The sequence below is a fragment of the Ambystoma mexicanum genome, chromosome 5q (assembly GCF_040938575.1).
Source record: "Ambystoma mexicanum isolate Mex_15411 chromosome 5q, UKY_AmexF1_1, whole genome shotgun sequence".
Classification (NCBI taxonomy): Eukaryota; Metazoa; Chordata; class Amphibia; order Caudata; family Ambystomatidae; genus Ambystoma; species Ambystoma mexicanum.
In genome coordinates this window covers 1332169505-1332189250 of record NC_090933.1, presented here as the reverse complement: position 1 = coordinate 1332189250, position 19746 = coordinate 1332169505, and the positions used below count along the sequence as shown (strand labels likewise).

At 49.0% G+C, this 19746-nt stretch overlaps 1 protein-coding gene across 1 annotated transcript in view; it reads right to left on the bottom strand.

The window, feature by feature from the left end:
• The window catches only part of LOC138498085 (zinc finger protein 84-like), a 62586-nt gene that overhangs the window by 12676 nt on the left and 30164 nt on the right, over window positions 1-19746 (bottom strand). The gene's annotated exons all lie outside the window — the stretch shown is intronic.

The window sequence follows — 19746 nt, the reverse complement described above, 5'->3', positions numbered from 1 at the left end:
TAGAGGTAAGAAGAGTCTTACCCCTTAAGCAGGCGGAATAACCAACATTTCTGTCAAGTAGGCTTTAGAAGCACTTTGAGACTGATGATAGTTCAACTTGTCTCTCTTGTCTTCTTATCCTTTAGGATTAAGGGATTGATCCAACAAGCCCTTTTGGACACCTGAAAATATCCTCAAAAAAAACTTCACAGAATTGAAGATTATTAAAAGAATACTATATCTACAAGTATTCGTCCTGAAGAAAGCGGCCACTTATGAATCCTGCTGAAAGCGATTGACTGTTTCCAAAGTAGTACTGGTTCATAACCCAGACTCCGATATCCACACACATTGAGAAAAGGGCTTGTATAAAGAAATTTACTAAGTTATCATTACTAATTTTCTCTACAGCACTGTGCAGTGTAGAGCGAATAAGTCTTTTACAGCATTCTATTGACCAAGTGTCATAGATTTTTCTTTCTTTGTTTTTAGTGATAAGACACACGCTTTGGAGGCGGAAACATTAAATATAGATACCGACCCCCACTTTGTGTGCACTGACTTTTAGAGATTAGGAAATTGGTTTAGAGAGGATAGGGTCAGGATCTCGACATCCCACTGTAGTCGGCACACCAGCACCAACTAGGGCCGGTAACGTTTGGATACGAGTTTCCTCAATATAGGGCTAATTAACTTGTGCTAGGGACTCAGCGTTAGGAATAACTTTTTTAATAAATTAGCCTTCTGCCCTGTAGGTGGACATTCTTGAGTGGTTCTGATCATCCAGTGCAGCAAAGAAGCTAGATTAATCAGGAGAGAAGGTCCATTTAACATACTCTATTCAGTTCTGGTTATCTTTGAGGTGAAAAGTATCCATCATCTGCTCATAGAGTTCCAAGTGTTCCCAAACAGAATATGTTGCGTTTTTGTGGTATGGGGTTATGAAACTCCTAATGGCCTTAATCTGCCTAATGGGGTCTTTTGTCATAGCTCTCTTGAGTTTATTTGCCTTCTTTGGCTTAGTCACCCGAGTCCACTCGCCCTCAGACTCAGAGGCATAGCTACTTGAGGTCCCCTCATGATTATCTAGGTGCTCCCTGATTCTGTGAGCTTGAGAGGGGCTCGCAGAATTGTGGGGCCTAGTTTCTCCACTCCTGTGGTGCCCAAGAGAGTAGTCTTCTGACTCCTCCCTGCTCCCAGGGTTGGCAGAGTATCCCCCCCACTGCCCTAATTGGGTAGACGTCTTCAGGATGCTCTTTTTGAGCCTCATTTCATTCGGTTTTTCATCAAATTGAACCAATTGGCCTCCATGTTGTCCTGGGTTTTGAGACTTTAGTCCTCAAGACAGTTTTCTCTGAAACAATCATGCAAGTCAGCCAGACCTTGCGCAAGGGGACTCTTCTTGTTTTGGCCATATCTGACCTCCACATGAAAGCCTTGCATTGACAGAATCCAGGAAGTAATTCAGGAATTACTCACATTTCCGGCCCAGATTCTGTCACTTTGAAGATATTGCAGAGGCGGGTGTGGAGTCTCCACTATGATGTGTTCCCCCTGGATGAAGGGGCGGTAATTCTTCAATGCCCACACCATTGCCAGGAGTGCCTCCTCACAATCGTTGAATGTTTCCTTCCCAGAGGACAAAGTCATACTTGCATAGGAGATGACTTTATTGAACTTGTCAAGCTTCTGATACAATACTGCTGTCAAGCATGTATTTGAGAACCGTGTCTCCAAGAAAAACTCCTTGTTTTTGAGGGTAAGCTAGACAAGGCGCTTGTGAGAGGCTTCTTTTGACTTGCTTTACTGCCTCGGCTTGTCCTGGACCCCACTCCCACTTGACCCCCCCCCCTTCAATAGGTGGATCAGTGGTCTTGTGACCTCTGCGTAATCCTCAATAAACTTCCTACTGTAATTAGTCAGTCCAAGGAGGCTTCTTAGCTCACGCAGAGTTGTGGGGTCTTTCAGTTTTAGGAGTGCTTCCACTTTCTTTTCCTGAGGACAGAGACCCTCAGGAGTTATCTCATTCCCCAAGAAGTTGACACAGGTCCTGCATCACTGTGCCTTTTGGAAGGATATTTTTGCTTTGGCAACCCTCAACTGGGTCAGAACATAACGGATTTCCGCTATATGTTCCTCCACAGTTGAGCTATTTATCACAACATCATCCACATAGGCCAGGCTACCCCTTTCACCCAAGTCGGGCATGGCCTTATGTAGGAAGATGTTGAATTTGTTGCCGGAGTTGATGTGTCCGAAGGGAGTCCGGGTCCACGTGTACTGCTGCCACCCGAAGGTAAAGGCCAGCTGTATTGGTCCTCCTACTGACAGGCACGGTCCAGTACCCATTGGTCAGGTCAATGTCAGTGTATACCTTTGACCCCTGGATCTGGGCCAGCACCTGGTCAATGTAGGGGAGAGGCCATCGGGACATCTGGACACGTTTATTCAGCTCCCTCAGGTCAGCACAGAGTCTCCACTGGCCGTTCGTTTTTTAAATCCCCAACACCGGATTATTAAAGGTGCTGTGGACTGGACAAATGATCCCACGGGACTCAAGGTTTTTGATGATTTCCGTCAGGGACTCCATGGATGCGAGAGGCAATCGGTATTGCTTCACAAACACTGGAGTCATTCCAGGGTCCATGGAATTGTTATATGGATTTCGGTGTGACCACAGTCATACAAGTCCACCGCAAAGAGATCTTGAAAATCTAAGAACACCTGCTTCAACTTTTGCTTTTGCTCCGGAGTCTCACAGGCATCAGCTAGGTTGACCCGTTCCTCAACCATTTGCCTGAAGCCTGGAAAGACCTCGGGTTTTTCTATCTCAGCGGCCTCCTCCAGCTGAGTGGAGAGGTCCATGGTTAGAGTACTGACCTGGACAGAGGGTTTCAGGCAGGAGAGGCTGTCATTGTGGACCTGAAAGATCACCTCATCCTCACCGTAATGGCAGGAAGAGTACACCAGGAAATTCCCCCCTTGCCGGGTGAAGATCCTGTCTGGTGGTATGTCATCGGGCCTCATTACACGGAAGGCGGAGGACCAAGGTGCTATTAGCACCTTGGTCCATGCCGTTAAAATACCGGCACCACCTTGGTGGAAAGGGGAATTACCACCCCATTCCAAGGTTGGCGGGGCGGTAATTCCCCCTTCCACCACTGCCCTTCCCCATTCCCATTTTTGCCCCATAGGGCATAATGGGAATGGGGAAGGTGCTAATTACGGCACCGCAATTTTGCGGTGCCGTAATTAGCACCAAGGTCCCTTAGCGGGTTGGTTTTTAACGCCTGCAAAAAGCAGGCGTTAAAGCACCAACCCGCTAAGGGACCTCGTAGTAAGGCGGTAATGGTTAACGGTCACCGTTACCATTAACGGTGACCGTTAACCATTACTGCCTTCCGTGTAATGAGGCCCATTGTCACGGTCCAAACAGTCCTTGGGGATTGGTCCTATCAGTTAATTGCCTAGATCCATGGAAAAATGTCGGTCATCAACCGCCATTCCAATAATGGTGCCTGCGCCCAGTGATACTCGTAAGGTCGCTGTTATCCATCAATATTGGAATGGTGTTGTGTTCTACATTGACTAATGGTGTCGGGTTTAACCCCAGCCCCTGCTGTTGGAGATGGGCATTGAGGTGTATATATGCGTCAGGATTTTGCAGTTTCTGTCCTTTTCATTTTTAATTCAAGTGGGAATAGTCGTGTCCGTCCTGGGATGGTGACCTCCTCCAATTTGAACTTCAACTGCATATCGCAGCAATTGGGCTGACCAAAATGCTTTTTCTGAATCCTCAAAGTCCATGGGATTACTCCCTAGTCGAGACCAGGCTTGCTAGTTCATCAGGTCCAAATTAATGGCAAAATGATTGAGAATGTCAGTGCCTAAATAGAATGCAGCAGGGACATATCGCACAACCCAATAATTATGTTCTATGCTTTTGTTACCTATAGAAATTTTGAGCATGCACCTGCTAGGCAGAAGATGTTTGGAATTGGGAGTTTACAGGCCTATTTCCCACCTATCGATCAATTTAAATGTGGGAATGGCTGGATCTTTTGGGAGCTTTTGGAACATGGCTTCGCTGATGTAGCTCTTACCGTTGTTCACGCACACTCGGCCGAGAACATCCTCCTTCCCCTCTTTTAACTGTATAGGGATGAACAACTGTTTTCTAATTTTCTGAATGTCAGCTAAACTTTGATCTGGTTTCTCATCACTTTTGACTAAGGAATTGGGATTTTCAGATTGTGACTCAGTATAGAATTTCAAAGTATTTCCTTCCAGTGTGGAAAGCCACTTGAAAATGGAATGAAGGTTGATTTTCAGGAATGGAGAGGAGTTCATATCACCAATTTGTTGTCCTACAGCAATTACTGTCACGTCAGGTATTTGATTGTTCTGGAAATGAAACTCAATATGATTGTGTTTTTGTTCAACCACGTGGTATATGTCATTTAAACTAACATGGTTGACACTCTGTTTCAATTTTATTGGTCTTGTTCACACAGTCTATTAGGGGGGACAACCTATGCAGGATGTCATTCCCTAGTAGACAGGGTGTGCCCTCTGAAGTCATGACTATGACCGGGTATTTCACTTTGTGTCGCCCACTTTTTATTTTCAAATCTGCAGTCCCCTCGACAGGAATTGGATTCCCGTCGAAGTTCTGGAGTTGTCCAGGAAGAGGGGTGAGAGGAATCTGGTATCTCTCCCCCCTTCCTGAAATTAGCTGCGCAAAGGCCCTTTTTGACAGAAGAGTGGGATTGGGATCCAGTGTCTACCAGCGCCGAAAATGCACATTGCCCTTGCACTTGGACCGGGGCATAAAATCTACCCTCTTTCTCCTCCAATGGGCAAAGGTATTGGGCGTTCCGTGTAAGCTGCATGGTCAATTTCTTAATTTTGGACTCCGACACAGGGGTAGTTTGGGCATAATTTTGTGTTGGAGTTTGGGAATCTGAAAGCAAAATTTGACATTCTGATATTTGGGGAGTTTTCGGGCTCTCCTTTTTCTGATTCTGGGTCCACACCCAGCCCCCCTTTTTGGAGGCAGTCACCAGAATCGGTTTATGAGGTTCGGGATCCCTCTTTTAATACTTGATTCTCTGAATGCTCATTCTGGAGTTTAAGGATGGGCGATTCTGAATCAGTCCCCACATCCACCCAATCTTCATTCAGATCTATTGGGACCCATTTTTCTTTGGGAGGAGTTCCCCCGTCCCTGAAGGAGAAGATCTTTTTCCCAGAATCCTCTAAGGATTCTTCCCCTTCGAATTGGAGGACACTAACTTCCTCCACAAAATGGGCCTTTTTGCTAGCTTTATTTCTCCTACCCACCCTCTGTTCCCTGGGTTGCAGATTTTCAGGGGCAGGAGATTTTTGCTCCGGTTCCTGGGTGTCCAGGGGCTTGTCACGAATGAGGAAGGAAGCTTCATCAAGGGCTTTACACCTCCCATCCCCCGTGCCTCCTCCTCTGGAACCGGTGAGTTGTCAGGGTTCTCTCTCAGTCATTGTTCTGGGGTTCTGAGCCGCCATGTTCATCTGAGGGTTCTGTTGAGCCATCAACATGTGACCCAGATCCTGGGTAAGGTTCTGGACCTGGCGCTTCAGTTGGGACACCCGTTCGGCTGGTACAGCGGTCTCTGATCAAATCTAGATGGATCACGGGAAGAGTAACTATCCCTTCTCCCTTAGTAGCCTGGATATTGTGAATTTTGGTAACCCCCCACCCTTGGCCTCCCCTCACCCGGATTAGGTTGTCTGGATTCCTGAAAGCGGGAAACGAAAGGAGGGTTGTGCTGCAGGTTGGGGTTTTGTGAGTACCGTGGGAAGAAACTTAACCCAGCATTTGGGGGGATTACTGCCCTCCTGGGGAAAGCTAGGAGGGAATTTTCCCAGGGCAGTACTTACCTAATTGGATCCCCCCCTTGAGCTGGGCGAGTGCATACATAACCCAACATTGGTCGATTGCCCTTGTACCCGGATTTATATAATCCGGGGAGTTAGGGGTCCCATTGGTGGGATTACCTCCCTGACTGCCACCTGTTTGTGATTGGCCTGAAGGCCTTCTGGGTCTCTGAATTTGCTGATTTTGTGTAGGTACATTTTTAGGCTCCCCTATCTCTAGGTCTAGAATGGGGGCAACCTTCACCTCTGCCACTTTAGCAGCAGCAGGGGTGTTGGCTGGTTTGGGGTTTTTGCCCAGATTTTTATTTTCGGCAGATTTTTGGACTTCATAAATGCGGGTCGCCTGCTCTATGACCCAGTCCAGAGATCTTTTATCGTGGAAGTCCCTCACCAGCTGGGTCATAATATACTTTGGGAGCGCTTGAAAGAAGGTAGTTATAAACTCCCTGCTATCCGTGCGCATCCTCCTTGTGGTTTGTCCTAAGGCGTGTTTCAGCTCGTGCACAAATTCTCGTGGGCTTGATCTTCCCCGCACTCCAGATTGTAGGCCGCTTTGCAAGCCTCTTGGGGGTTTCTGTGGGCAGAAAAGCTTTTCAAGATGGCCACCCTGTAGGTGGACCATCTTGAGTGGTTCTGATCGTCCAGTGCTGCAAAGAAGCTGGAGTACTCAGGAGAGAAGGTCCATTTAACATACTCTATGCAGTTCTGGTTATCTTTGAGGTGAAAAGTATCCATCATCTGCTCATAGAGTTCCAAGTGTTCCCAAACAGAATATGTTGCGTTTTTGTGGTATGGGGTTATGAAACTCCTAATGGCCTTAATCTGCCTAATGGGGTCTTTTGTCATAACTCTCTTGAGTTTATTTGCCTTCTTTGGCTTAGTCAGCAGAGTCCACTCGCCCTCCGACTCAGAGGCTTTGCTACTTGAGGTCCCCTCATGATTATCTAGGCGATTCTGTGAGCTTGAGAGGGGCTCGCAGAATGGTGGGGCCTAGTTTTTCCACTCGTGTGTGCCCAGGAGAGTAGTCTTCTGACTCCTCCCTGCTCCCAGGGTTGGCAGTGTATCCCCGCCACTGCCCTAATTGGGTAGAGGTCTTCAGGATGCTCTTTTTGGGCCTTGTTTCATTCGGTTTTTCATCAAATTGAACCAACTGGTCCCTTGGAAGGTACTATTTTGGTGGATCTAATTCCCAAAGTCTCCTCTCATATGCAACTTCCTTGTCAGAGACATCAGCTTTGATGTTTGGGTATCTATACAGAGATGCCCGTTCATCAATTTCTGGGGGGCCCTGACCTGTCAGATCCATCATACTAAACCTATTGAATTATGCCGGCCTCATGGTCTCTGGCTCATGTGAACCGGTAGACATGAAGCAGGCAGTGTTCACAGTATTACATGTGTTTGAGTCCCTTAGTACAGAGGTTATCATACTATGATCAGGGGTTACCCTGTCCCTCTCTGCCTGTTCGGGGTCCCTACAGTAAGGATTACATCTAGCGCCCTTTCTCCAACCTCGCTAGTTTCACCTTCTCAGCCCCAGATTTTGCCACAAATGGTACATTTATACAGTTGAAGTCTCTTAGCAAATTACATAAACAGGTTATATATTTTATGCAGACCATTGCAGTCCAACACTGCAATCTGTAAGACATTGGGGTTCATTACGACTTTGGAGGCAGCCATGGTGCTATTAGCACCATGGCTGCCTCCAAAGTCATGTCCGGGTTCTCTGAATGGAGACTTACCGGGTCATTCCAACCTTGGAGGACCCGGTAAGTCCCCATTCAGAAAACCATTCCCCATTACCATTCGAGCCCCCATAGGGCTCAATGGGTATGAGGAGGGAGCTAGTAACGGGCCTGCAAATAGCGGTCCCGTTATTAGCTCCCTGGTCCCTTAGTGGCTGGTTTTACCAGTCGGCCTTAGTGGGATCCACTAAGGGACCTCAGAATGCAGCGGTAAGGGCTTAACGGCACCGGCATCCTTACCGGTGCTGTTAACACCTTACCACTGCACTCGTAATGAGGCACATTGTTTTGTACGTTTAATAATCTTTGGTCATTTTCAGTGTGAACCGTTCGGCCTAAAATTCTGTAACTTTACACATGCGTACATACTATCATAGGGCCTATTTCTGTTATTTTTTAACGTTCCATCATATGTCCTTTCCCCATGATTCACATTCTTCTGGCATTCATGTCCCATACATGCTACTGACAGCCAAGACCTCTTATTTGAAAGCCACAAAAAAACATTTAAACTGCTAAATTTTTATATTTTTGCAAAGTCCTGCTGCAAAGACAAAAGTCTTTAAAGTTTATTTATAAAATAATCCCTGGAAACAGATGGGTGGTCCTTTGTTCTTCACTGGACCATTTTTTGTTTTCAGCTACCAACAACTGTCATTTACTCCCGAGTAAGGTGGGGGTTTCCAAATTGATTGAAGGTTTATTGCCCCTTCTCCACTTCACACTCCCGTGTCCTGGAAGTTCCATTGTCAGAGGGTTCAGCCCAGACCAGATCCTGTCCAACCTATTCATTATCACTTGGGTGTTAGTATCTACTGAGAGGGGCCCTTTTGTTTCTGTCATCCTCTCAGCAAAAACCTGTTTTGGGCCGATTCCTCCCCCCATGCAACCACTGAAGTTTGATTGAATTGTATTTATGTTTGTTCTGAATTGGAAGAAAACTTGCTGAATAAAACCATCCCATACATGTACCTTCACAGCACAATCCCCTTTCACATGGCTATGCAAGAAGACATTTTTGTTCAACATAGTACTCTTAAACATGCATTTTTCTTCTTTAGTTTGCAAAGCCCATTTTTTACACATGTGGTGCAAGCTGCTAGCACTTTGCTTTCAAATTCTGTTTTTTTACTTTTCATCTGGATTCCCACACTGTTTATTTTCTTGTAGGCAGTAGTTTATTTGAACCACCTATGCACTGAAATTGACATAGCCCAGAGCTGGAGTGTCTTTGAATTACTGATCATAGACACATTGGGCCTCATTCCGAGTACGGCGCTAACCAATGGCGCTATTAACGCCTTGGTTGACGCCGTACCCGGACCGGCAGCGCCTTGGTGGATGGCAGAATCACCGCCCCATTCCAAGGTTGGCGGGCGGTAATTCCCCATTCACCAAGGCTCTTCCCCATTCCCAAATGAGCCCCCATAGGGCTCAATGGGAATGGGGAAGATGCAAATAACGGTGACCGTTCATTACGGTCACCGTATTGGCTTGGAGGCCCCTTTGCGCCCTCGACTTTAACACCTGCTCAAAGCAGGCGTTAAGGGCGAGGGCGCAGAGGGAACTCGGAGTATGGCGGTAAGGGATTACCGCCACCGGTCTCGTTACCGGTGGCCGCTATCCCTTACCGCCATACTCGGAATGAGGCCCATTGTAACTCAAAAGTGAAGCTTTTCCTGTGCGGCGGAAAATTAAGTTTCTTTGTTGATTTTTCTCAGATTTGGTTTGACAGAGCCTGTCATTCAGGGGTCATACTTGGTTTTGCTGAAGCACAATGGGGATATGAATGGGCATGGCAGGGCCTTATTAATAACAGTAGTTCAAGGAAGAATAGCTAAAAATAGCAGCAGAGCAGCATCATTTTAAGGTAAAATACACCCTTTTCAATGGGGGCTTTGGGCTGGCAGCAAAGCAGTGCTGCTTTTTTTTTACTCTATTGCTTTTGCATATGTAAGAACAAACTGGCAAGCTCCCTCAGTGAGCCCCCTTGTTCCATTGTTTCTGTTGAAATGCAGCTTAGTGATGTGGGGAAGTACAGCTGAGTTGAGTCAATATATCCCACATACAGCCGGAGAGCCACCTGGAAATGGAAGCCTTCGACAGGGCCTTCCCATGGTTCACAGGACCAAAGTTAAAAAAAGCAGAGAGGTTTTCAGGAAACTATTCTTGCGGGCCATAAACCTTCAGCGCTCAGGCCACATCCAACGAATGCAAAGTCCTCTCAGCCGGCCACAAAGGCATCATAAAAACACAGGCAACACCAAGGGCTCATTGACATGAAATTCCAACAGAACCTTGGGCATGAAGGAGGGGTGCGTCTGCAGCACCACCCTCGTCTCATGGAAAGTCAAATAAGGCTGCTTGCAGGACAGGGCCTGGATCTCACCTACTCCTATTGCAGAGGTGATGGCCAAGAGGAAAGCCGTCTTCCACGACAGACACTTGAGTGGCGCTGAATGCATAGGTTCGATTGGGGTCACCCCCATGCCCCCCACACCCCATGAGCCTAGTCAGCACCACGTTGAGGTCCCACGCCAGGCCCTTCACCAGCGGGAACGAGCACAACAGTCCCTTGATGAACTCTTTGACTATACGGTGCAACCACAGTGAAGACTGGCCCGGATCCCTGGTATAGCGGGAGATAGCCCCAAGATGTACCTTGATGGAGACATGTGCCAGCCCTGATTTAGCCAATGACAAATACAAGTACGAGAGGAGCCGTGACACTGAGAGGGTCGATCTTCTGCGACCGGAACCAAGTCGCAAAACGCTTCCATTTCTGCCATAGAACTTCTCCATTGACTAACCTTCCCTTCTCACTAAGGGCATCATCACGAGTTGTGCGGTAGGGCCGGCGCTATTAGTGATGGGGCTATTAGCGCTACCGCCAACCCCCCCTGCGCTAATAGCGCCGGATCACGGGTTTGGCTAAGCAGTTGGTTCCCATTCCCCATTGGGCCCATTCGGGAATTCTTCATTCCGCCGGCGGTAATAGCCCCGAAAATCAGCACATTTTTGGTGGATTTCCCCCCAGCACAGAGCTTGGGGGAAATCAGCCAAGGCCATGATTTGGCGGACCCTTAAATGCGGCGGTAATAGCGCTACCGCCGCATTTAAGGGTTACCGCCAAACTCGTGATGAGGCCCTATGTCTGGTAGGAAGAAGTTCGAAAAGGATATCTTGGCCTCTTACCCTGGTCCTGGATGTAGAACATTGTACTGGTGTTGTCCGTGAAGACCCGTACCACCTTGCCCTTGAGGGATGGAAGGAAAGACTTGAGAGCCCAAGACAATGCCCGCAGCTCCAGCACGTTGATATGCAATGCCGTCTCCTCCGGAAGCCACGAGTCTCTTGCGTGGAGACTTCGGTGTGCACGCCCCATCCCTCCAGGGAGGTGTCCGTCGTGACCGTCTACTGATGAGGTGGGTTCTGGAAATCCATGCCCACTGACCGATGCGCACGGGCTCCCAACCACCGTATCGCTCGACGGAAACTCTCCTCAAGAGTGATCTTGTCCTTGAAGCTTCCTGAAACCTGAATCCAACGGGCGTCGAGGAACTCTGTTAGTGGACGCATCCGCAGCCTGCACAGCCGAATGAGGTAGATGCATGGCAACATCATGCCAAGAAGGGACTTGACGGACCTCACCCTTGCGATTTTCAGGTCCAACAGCCGTTGTACCTTGCCCAGGAAGGCCACTATCCTCTTCTCCGACTGAGACGCCAGGAACAACACTGTGTTGAGCCGGGACCCCAGAAACAGGGCATCTTGTGATGGCACTAAGCAGAAGTTCACAGAGAACCCCAACTCCGTCAGCAGCTGGACGGTCTTGGCCATGTGTTCAATGACGATCTCCCTCAATTTTGCTTGGATGAGCCAGTCGTCCAGGTAGGGGTATACGGGGATCCCTCGTAGACACAGCTGCGCCGCCACCGGCGCCAGACACTTGTTGAAAACCCTCAGCGCTGACTTCAATCAGAAGGGAAGGGCCTTGAACTGGTAATGTTGCCCTTGAACCACGAAGCCCAGAAACTTGCGATGTCCCTTGTGAATGGGGATGTGAAAATAGGCATCCTCCAAGTCCAGCGACGATAGAAAATCTCCTTCTTTCAGTTGTCCTAGCATGTGCTGAAGGGTGACCATCCAAAACTTCTGGGATTTGATTTACTTGTCTAGGATGGTCCTCCAACCGCCCGTCTTCTTCTTGACGAGGAAGTACAGAGAGTGCACTCCGGAACCCTGGAGCCTCTTTGGAACAAGCTCTATCGCGTCCTTCTTCAGCATGGCTGGCACCTCCAACAGAAGCTGAGGGACGTGGTTTTCCTGCCTGGCCACTGGTGTTATACAAGGACACTTTTGTTGGTATTCCAGGGTGTGTTCGTGGGCAAGAGTGTCCTGCACCCAACGGTCGGTGGAGATGGACTTCCACACGCTGACGAAGTTCGCCAGCCAGCCTCCCACCGGGGTGCGTGGGTGGGAGCCTGACGTCCTGGCCGGTCCAATCTTGTTTCACCATGGAGGTGTCACCTTGGGGACCTTGGCGATGATGGCGACCTCCTCCAGACTTGTTGCGGCCCCTGTAGGCCTCCTGGGCCAAAGAGCAGGATGGTTTATGGTAGGACGAAGAGCTTCCAAGCAAAGCCTTTGGAGGAGCCTTGGGATTTACCTCCAGAAGTTCGAAATGATGGCTGTCGCTGCTGAAGCATGCCCAAGGCACGAGCCGTCTCAGTGGCCGCCTTTATGGCCTGAAGGGACTCATTCACAGTCTTTCCAAACAAATTGTCCCCCTTGAAGGGCATGTCCAATACCCTCTACTGCACAACCTGGCGAAAGTTAGTGGCCCTTCACCATCCTCGCCGACAAAAGCAAAAGCTGTTGCCCATTTGGCGGAATCCTGTGTCAGCAATGTCCGTGGCCACTGTAATGGCATGGTCCGATGCCACCTCGCCCTCCTGCAGGATCTCCAACGATTCCGCCCTCTTGTCATCGGGAAGGAAGTGGTGAGCGATCTTAAACCAGAGTTCCCTGTCATAGCGCGCCACGATGGCAAGGGCGTTGGCCGCCTTGATGGTCGTCGTCCCATGGCGTCTAACTTCTTCCCCTTGCTGTCTGGGGGGCAAGGAGGTCGTTGACGCAGAAGAGCCAGAAGATTTCCTCGCTGCGGCCGAAATCACCAAATCCGGTGATGGCTGGGATCTCAAACACGTGGGTTCAGAGTCCGGTACCCTGTACTTTTCTCGTATCGGTCCCTCTTCACTGGGGACGAGGACGGATTCTTCATCAGGGACAGGCCCTCGTCCCAAATGTCTTCCAAGAGCGGAAGTACAGTCTTCATCTTAGCCTTGCGGCGTTAGTACAGGAACTCTCTTCCTTCTTCTCTTCAGAGACCAGTTGAAACAGTTCCGAGACCCTAGCGATCATGGCATGGAACAAGCCTATCTCGTCGGGCGGTGAGGCCCTGGGCGGCAGAGACGGGAGGACTCCTAACCCGCCGTCATCGTCGTCTGTGCCCGGTGTCGCTGTGTCCGGGTCCGTCTCGTCCCTTGGAGGAGGGGATGGAGGCGAAGGGTGACAAGGAGGTAGAGGGTGCACTCTCCTCTTCTTGGCTGGGGGTTCGCCTGATGGCCAGGTGCCGGGGGGGGTCTTCCGCTGGTGCAAGGGGCATCCTTGTCCAGATCTCCGACCACAAGGTTTGCAGTGCTCTAAGGATGTCCACCGAAATGTCCGCTGGGGGTTGAGGTGGTTGCTGAGGTGGAATTGGGAGCGACGGAGGCAGCGGTGTAGGGTCCTCCAAATATTCCATGCCCTGCTCTTTCTCGTCGGTCTGGAGAGTAGAAAGCTCCTCCTCAGAGGAGATGTCCGTGCCCTGCAGAACTACTTTGCCCCCCCTTCTCTGTGACCAGGGGAGACGGTTTCGGGGGGGGGGATGATGGGCATCGCCTTCTCTGGTGTCTTCTGTATGGGCTGAAAAGATGATTCCTGCCTGGCAGGCAGGGAAACTATTGTCTTGGGGGTCACACCCTGCTAACCCGCATCCGCGGCCTTCGTGAGGGACACCACCACTCCTTCAATGGAAGGCTTTGCCAGGTGAATCTGGGCCTTCACGACCTTGGTCGAGCTTGAGGCCTTCACCTGGGGGGGGGGGTCAGCACCCCGCTCCCCATTAGCCTTCTCCGTCTGGCCCATCCTGGGCTTCTCCAAAAGCTTACCTGGGTGGTCCGACTTCCTCTTCTTCGCCGAACCGGAGTGTTGGCTTGTGGTCGAAGGAGCTGGAGACACTGTGCTCGCCTTGGCTGTCGGTGAGCCTGCCGCAACGGCACTCACAGTGCCCGCAGACTAGCTGTGCTTAGCCTTATGTGGGCCCCCATCGACGGAGCGCCCTCAAAGGTCTTAGAAGACCGCCCAGGTTTCTTCTTGTGGCTCGGGGAGGCATGCTGCCGGGGTTCACCCGTAGCAGGGGCCTTGGGATGGAGCCACTCAGTGAGACGCCTGCGCCGATCCTTCCTGGTGCCGGGAACCATCTCCTTGTAAAACGCACAATCATCATCCACATGTGTTTGGTCCGAATGCAGGCAGAAGAGGCACAGAGAGTGCCCATCGTCTGAGAAGATGTTCCGTAGGCCGCATCCTGGGCAAACCTTCAACAGAGGCGTTGAGTCTTCTTTCTCCTCTGCCATGACCTCATGGGGTAGGCCTCAAAGAAACTTCCGGAATCTTCCAAGAAGCGAACTCGACAAAATCTCGCCATTGAAGGGCGTTGAAAGTCTGAAAACAGGTCCCTGTTAATCGGATGATGGAGCGATGGAGCTTGAGGCTCGATTGACCGGAAAAATAGAGTAAACTCTAAGTAAAAGTGCAAAACGCAGTAAAAAGCCAGAGATCTAATCACAATGACTCCCACCACTCGAATGAGCAGTAAAAATCTGTAGATGGCTGCCGGAGGAGTGGCCTGGGTAGAGGGCAGTCATTGGCTGGGGCAGTATGACCCAGAAATCAGTGATTGGTTGTTAGGAGAAAGACAGTTCAGAAGTGAAACTGAAACAGATTTTTTCTTTAGAGAGGATTCCCAGCCTGATGACGGGGAATATTCATGAGCATGTGAATCCATGCCAGACCCCATACTGGAGAATGCTTGTTTTGTGAAACATTATGAAAATGTGTGATTTCCTAACTGGAAGAGTCGGGGGAATGTAGCGGAGCATTGCTTTTCTCAATATTCACAGAAGCCATTACCTTACAGGTCCAACCATGTCCAGCACATACCTTTTTTATCTGTCATTTTTCCAATTTTTCCCCAAACTATGGGAACTTTCCCTACATAGTTGTTTCCTGACCTGTGCAAATCACCCCTTCCTAATCTTGGAATGTAGTCTACTTTTCAGAAATGTATGCCTTTCTGTCTTCCCATTCAGCTTTCCTACCCTGCTCTTCCATTCTGTCCACACATGTCCTATTGGGAAAAAAAGGGTAGAATCGCCTAGCTCTCACAAAACTGGTGGTAACCTTATAAAAATATGTTCTTTTGTTTTCCACTCAACCTGTTCTTGAAGGCCTGGGAAATTGTGAATTCAGCACAGCAAACTATTTGTTCCTAGCTATTACAAGGAAAAAACCACAGGCTTCTTTGTACATCACAAATTTGCTCCCTTTTTGGGTCTTTTCCCTCACCCCCTTACCGCAAACTAGGATTATGACTGCCTACATGTAGGAAGAAGAAGGGCCAAATGTGGCCGCGATGGCACATGTAACAAAAAAGTTACAAGGGATTGAATGGCAACACACTGACATCACCAAAAAAGGGCTTGAGGGGGGTGGGAGGGGAGGACCATTGGCGGTTAAGGGGTTAATTTTAACCCTGGAATGAGTGAGACCTTTTTCTCACTCTTTCATGTGTTTTGACTGGATTGTGATTATGTGTTTCTTCTGGTTATGGAGTCTGACAAACTCAATAGGCATCTACTTTGTGTATGGTGACACAGCACCTCCAGTGAAGTGTCCCTGGGAAATCCTTTAGATTTCTCATGAGGTTTAAATATCTTTTCTGGTGAGAACTACAGTTCTCAGGAATAGTAAAGTGAAATTGACTCGACTTACCTTTTCTCTTTGTAGGTCCAGCACACACCATCTTATGTGGAGTGCTGGAAGGTTACCTAGCAGCCCCTTATCCTACATTCTCATGTAACATTTTTTTATGTTATCCTCACTACTTTAAATGGCTGGTGGCATGGTTTAATTTTCCTACCATTGTACTTTTTTACCATTGTCTGAATCCTCAGTTGCAGTATAGCACCCAGGGGTGACCATTTTGTCAAAATGGCCCCAGTCTTCTTTTTTCGCCATTTTCTGTTTGTGAGGTCTTTCTTTGGTTTTATTCTGCGCGCCAAGCCAGGTTTGAGCCCTTTGTTTGTTTTGCCTTTGGGGGCTTCAGTCCTGAAACCAGCCTCTGGCTCCAGTGTGTCTGGAAAGGCAGGATGTGAGGGAGGTTACCGAAACTCCCCTGTCCGTTGTCTCTAGGAGTGCATGAATGCAACCAGCCCTGATTGGCTTGCTGGCTGTCCTTTTAGGACAGCCACCATGCTATTTGAGTGACAGCCTAGGCTGTGCATGAATGGGAGCAACCTGCTTATAAGGCGAGGGTTTTGGGACTAGAGTGCAAGTCGACCACTGGGAAAAACACCAGATGAAGAAACCATAAAGAAAGCTTGCTGCATCTTCCTGGACCTTTGAATTGTCCAGTGAGACCCTGCTGCTTTGCTGAAACTCCTTTTTCTAATCGACAAGAGAAGCTCCAGTAGGGACGACTTCTTCCCTTGGGTTGGCCTGGTTAGGCGCCCTCTACCTGTGCTCCGAGGGACCACCAAGCATCGAAAACCTTCGCCGAAGCAACCTGGAAGTCAGACCATCGAAAGGCTGCCGACCAGAGACTGGGACCGCCGAGGAGAACCAAGATCAGCATCGGTCATCCATCCACCGCCGTCGACAAGGGTTCGCAAGTTTGCTGTAACCGCTGGAGGCCCGTCGAAGTCGTGTTGCCCAGAAGAGGGGACCGCTTGACGCCAAGCCACCGACAACCGGAGCCACAATGCTCCTTTTGCTTAAGACTTTTTGATTCACGGACACGCTCATCCGCACCGCCGCCCGACTTGTCCTGCCGGAGTAGGCCAGGTCATCCGCTGGTGGGTTTCCCGCCACCCAATGACCATAGAGATGCTGGATGACTCGACGCCCTTGCTGGGCCACAGTTCTTGGCAAACTGTTTGCGGTCCTGGACTATCGACCTTGAGGTGCCCAGCACGCCTCTTCCTTGCAGGACGTCTTCGAATCGTCGTCAACGAGCACCGCTGGGACCGAAGCTGCCGCCTCGACGCCGAAGTTCACTTTCTTCGAGGGATCTTGAAGATCTGTGGCTCCTGCTTTAAAGGGAGCCGATCAAGCAGGATCCGTCAACGACCCGACGTCGAACTCTGCTATTCCAGGTACATCGGGGTGGTAGAAACATTATAGAAGGAAATAAGACGTATAGAACAATATATGGACTGGGCTTGTGATATATCTTTACTTTACAGGTTGCCCAGGTGGGGGGGATCTCCACACAGAACTGTGTCTAGTGGCAGGGGCCAGTATTCTGCCAATTGTTCCAACCAACTGCTTTTCCTCCTATGTCTATTGTTGGTTACCTTTATTAAGTGATTTGTGCGACATTTAACCAGAGAACTGTTGATGCACTTTAATGGAATCTAATAATAATTGTGGTACCACTTAGAACTGTATATATTTGCCATTGTAGATTTACTGAGCACAAAGTTAGTTATTGTGATTGTGTACATAACCTTGAACTTAATTATATAACGACTTTGGGCCTCATTACACGTAGTGCAGTAAGGGTTTACCGGTACCGATAAGGGCACCGGTACTGGTAAACCCTTACTGCCTTACTACGAAGTCCCTTTACGGGTTGGTACTTTAACACCTGCTTTTTAGCAGGCGTTAAAAACCAACCTGCAAAGGAACCAGGTTGCTAATTACGGTACTGCAATTTGTGGCACTGTAATTAGCGCCTTCCCCATTCCCATAGAGCCCTATGGGGCAAAAATGGGAATGGGGAAGGGCAATGGGGGAAGGGGGAATTACCGCCCCGCCAACCTTGGAATAGGGAGGTAATTCCCCTTTCCTCCAAGGCGGTGCCAGTGTTTTACCGGCATGGACCAAGGTGCTAATAGCACCTTGGTCCTCCGCCTACCGTGTAATGAGGCCCTGGAGGTCATTACGACCCAGGCGGTAAGGGTTAACGCCGTCGGTAACCCTTAACGCCTGATTACAATTTTAACGGCTGCTTTTAGCAGGCGTTAAAATCCATGGTGCTAAACCGCCTTGGTGCTAAATACGGCACCGTAATTAGCGCCTTCCCCACTCCCATTATGCCCTATGGGGCAAAAATGGGAATGGGGAAGGGTAAATGGGAAATGGGGATTTACCGACCCACTCACCTTGGAATGGGGCGGTAAATCCGCCATCCACCATGGTATAAACACAGTTTACACCATGGTGGTAAAGTTGGTGTACTTACCGCCTGTGTCGTAATGACCTCCCCTGTGCTTTAACTAATACAGTGGCCCTCATTAGGACTCCGGCACTAAACCAAGGTGCTATTAGCACCATGGTCCTTACCGGAGTCCGCCATGGAGAAAGGAGAAATTACCACCCCATTCCAAGGTTGGCGGGCGGTAAATCCCCCTTTCTCCATGGCTCTTCCCCATTCCCATTTTTGCCTCATAGGGCTCAATGGGAATGGGGAAGGCAGCAATTACGGTACAGCAAATTGTGGTACCGTAATTGCCATCAAGGTCCCTTTGCGGGTCCCTACTTTAACGGTTGGTCCAGACCAGCTGTTCAGGTCGGGAGCCGCAAAGGGACCTCGTAGTAAGGCATTAAGGGGTTAACGGCGCTGTAGCCTTTTACGGCGCCGTTAACCCCTTAACGCCATGGTCCTAATGGGGGCCAGTGTGTGGACATTCCTTTGTGGGGGCTTGGGGACTACACTGTACTTAAGAACCAGCCTGCATCACCTCCTGAGAAGCTAGGCCTCGATTGCTCTTCCATTTCTACTGTAATAGAGAATCTTGGCTAGGGTCCTCTGTGCCTCTCCTCTACCATATAGAGAGCAGAAGTACAGAACCCTCCAGTCTTTGCAGGCACCTCAATGTCGATAGTTCAGGATCGCAAAGAGTTTGAAGAACTGTGGCCCAGCAAGGGTGTCGAGTCATCTGCGTCTCTGTGGTCTTTAGGTGGCGGGAAACCCACCGGCGGATACTCCTCGGTGCGTCGACGGCCTGGTCTTCTCCGGCGGGATAAGGCGGGCAAGGGTGCAGATGAGAGCGTCCTTAGATGAAATGTTCTTAGGCAACGGGTGCATTGCGGCTCCGGACGGTGACGGCGGTCGTCGATGGTGAGAGACAACAGTCCGGGCGATTCTCCTTGGAATTCCGCGGCAGTCCCCATCTCCGATCAGCAGCCTTTCGTAGATCCATCTACCAGGGAGATGGGAAAACTGGGTAATTGCTCAATTTAGAAATGCAGTTCTGGTGGATCTGATTCGTGAACATTCTAATGGGGTGTGAATTAACAAATTAGAAATTGTTATTTGTCACACCCCAACAAATCAAGATCAGAGTGATAAAAATATTGAACCGTGGGAGTATCCAAACACAAGAATGTATACAGGGTGTAACCAAAAGGAAGTGCGATTCTTGGAGGGATAACTCACCTATAGAAAATTGAGATGAGGTATGTAAAAAGGAAATTACCCTATTATCTTGGAATAGTAGGGGTTTTAATTCTCTACTTCATATGGATGGAATACAACTTTTTTTGGACAGTGATATATTTGCCCTCCAAGAAACCTGGGCGTGTGGGGAAATATTACTGGAAGAATATAATATAATATATATATATATATATATATATATATATATATATATATATATATATATATATATATATATATATATATTACATGGCCACAGTAGTGGCCATGTAGTTATGGTTAAGTTGCTGTTTCCATAGGAAGAGCACTTTTTGGGTGACTTATAACTTTGCTCTCCCC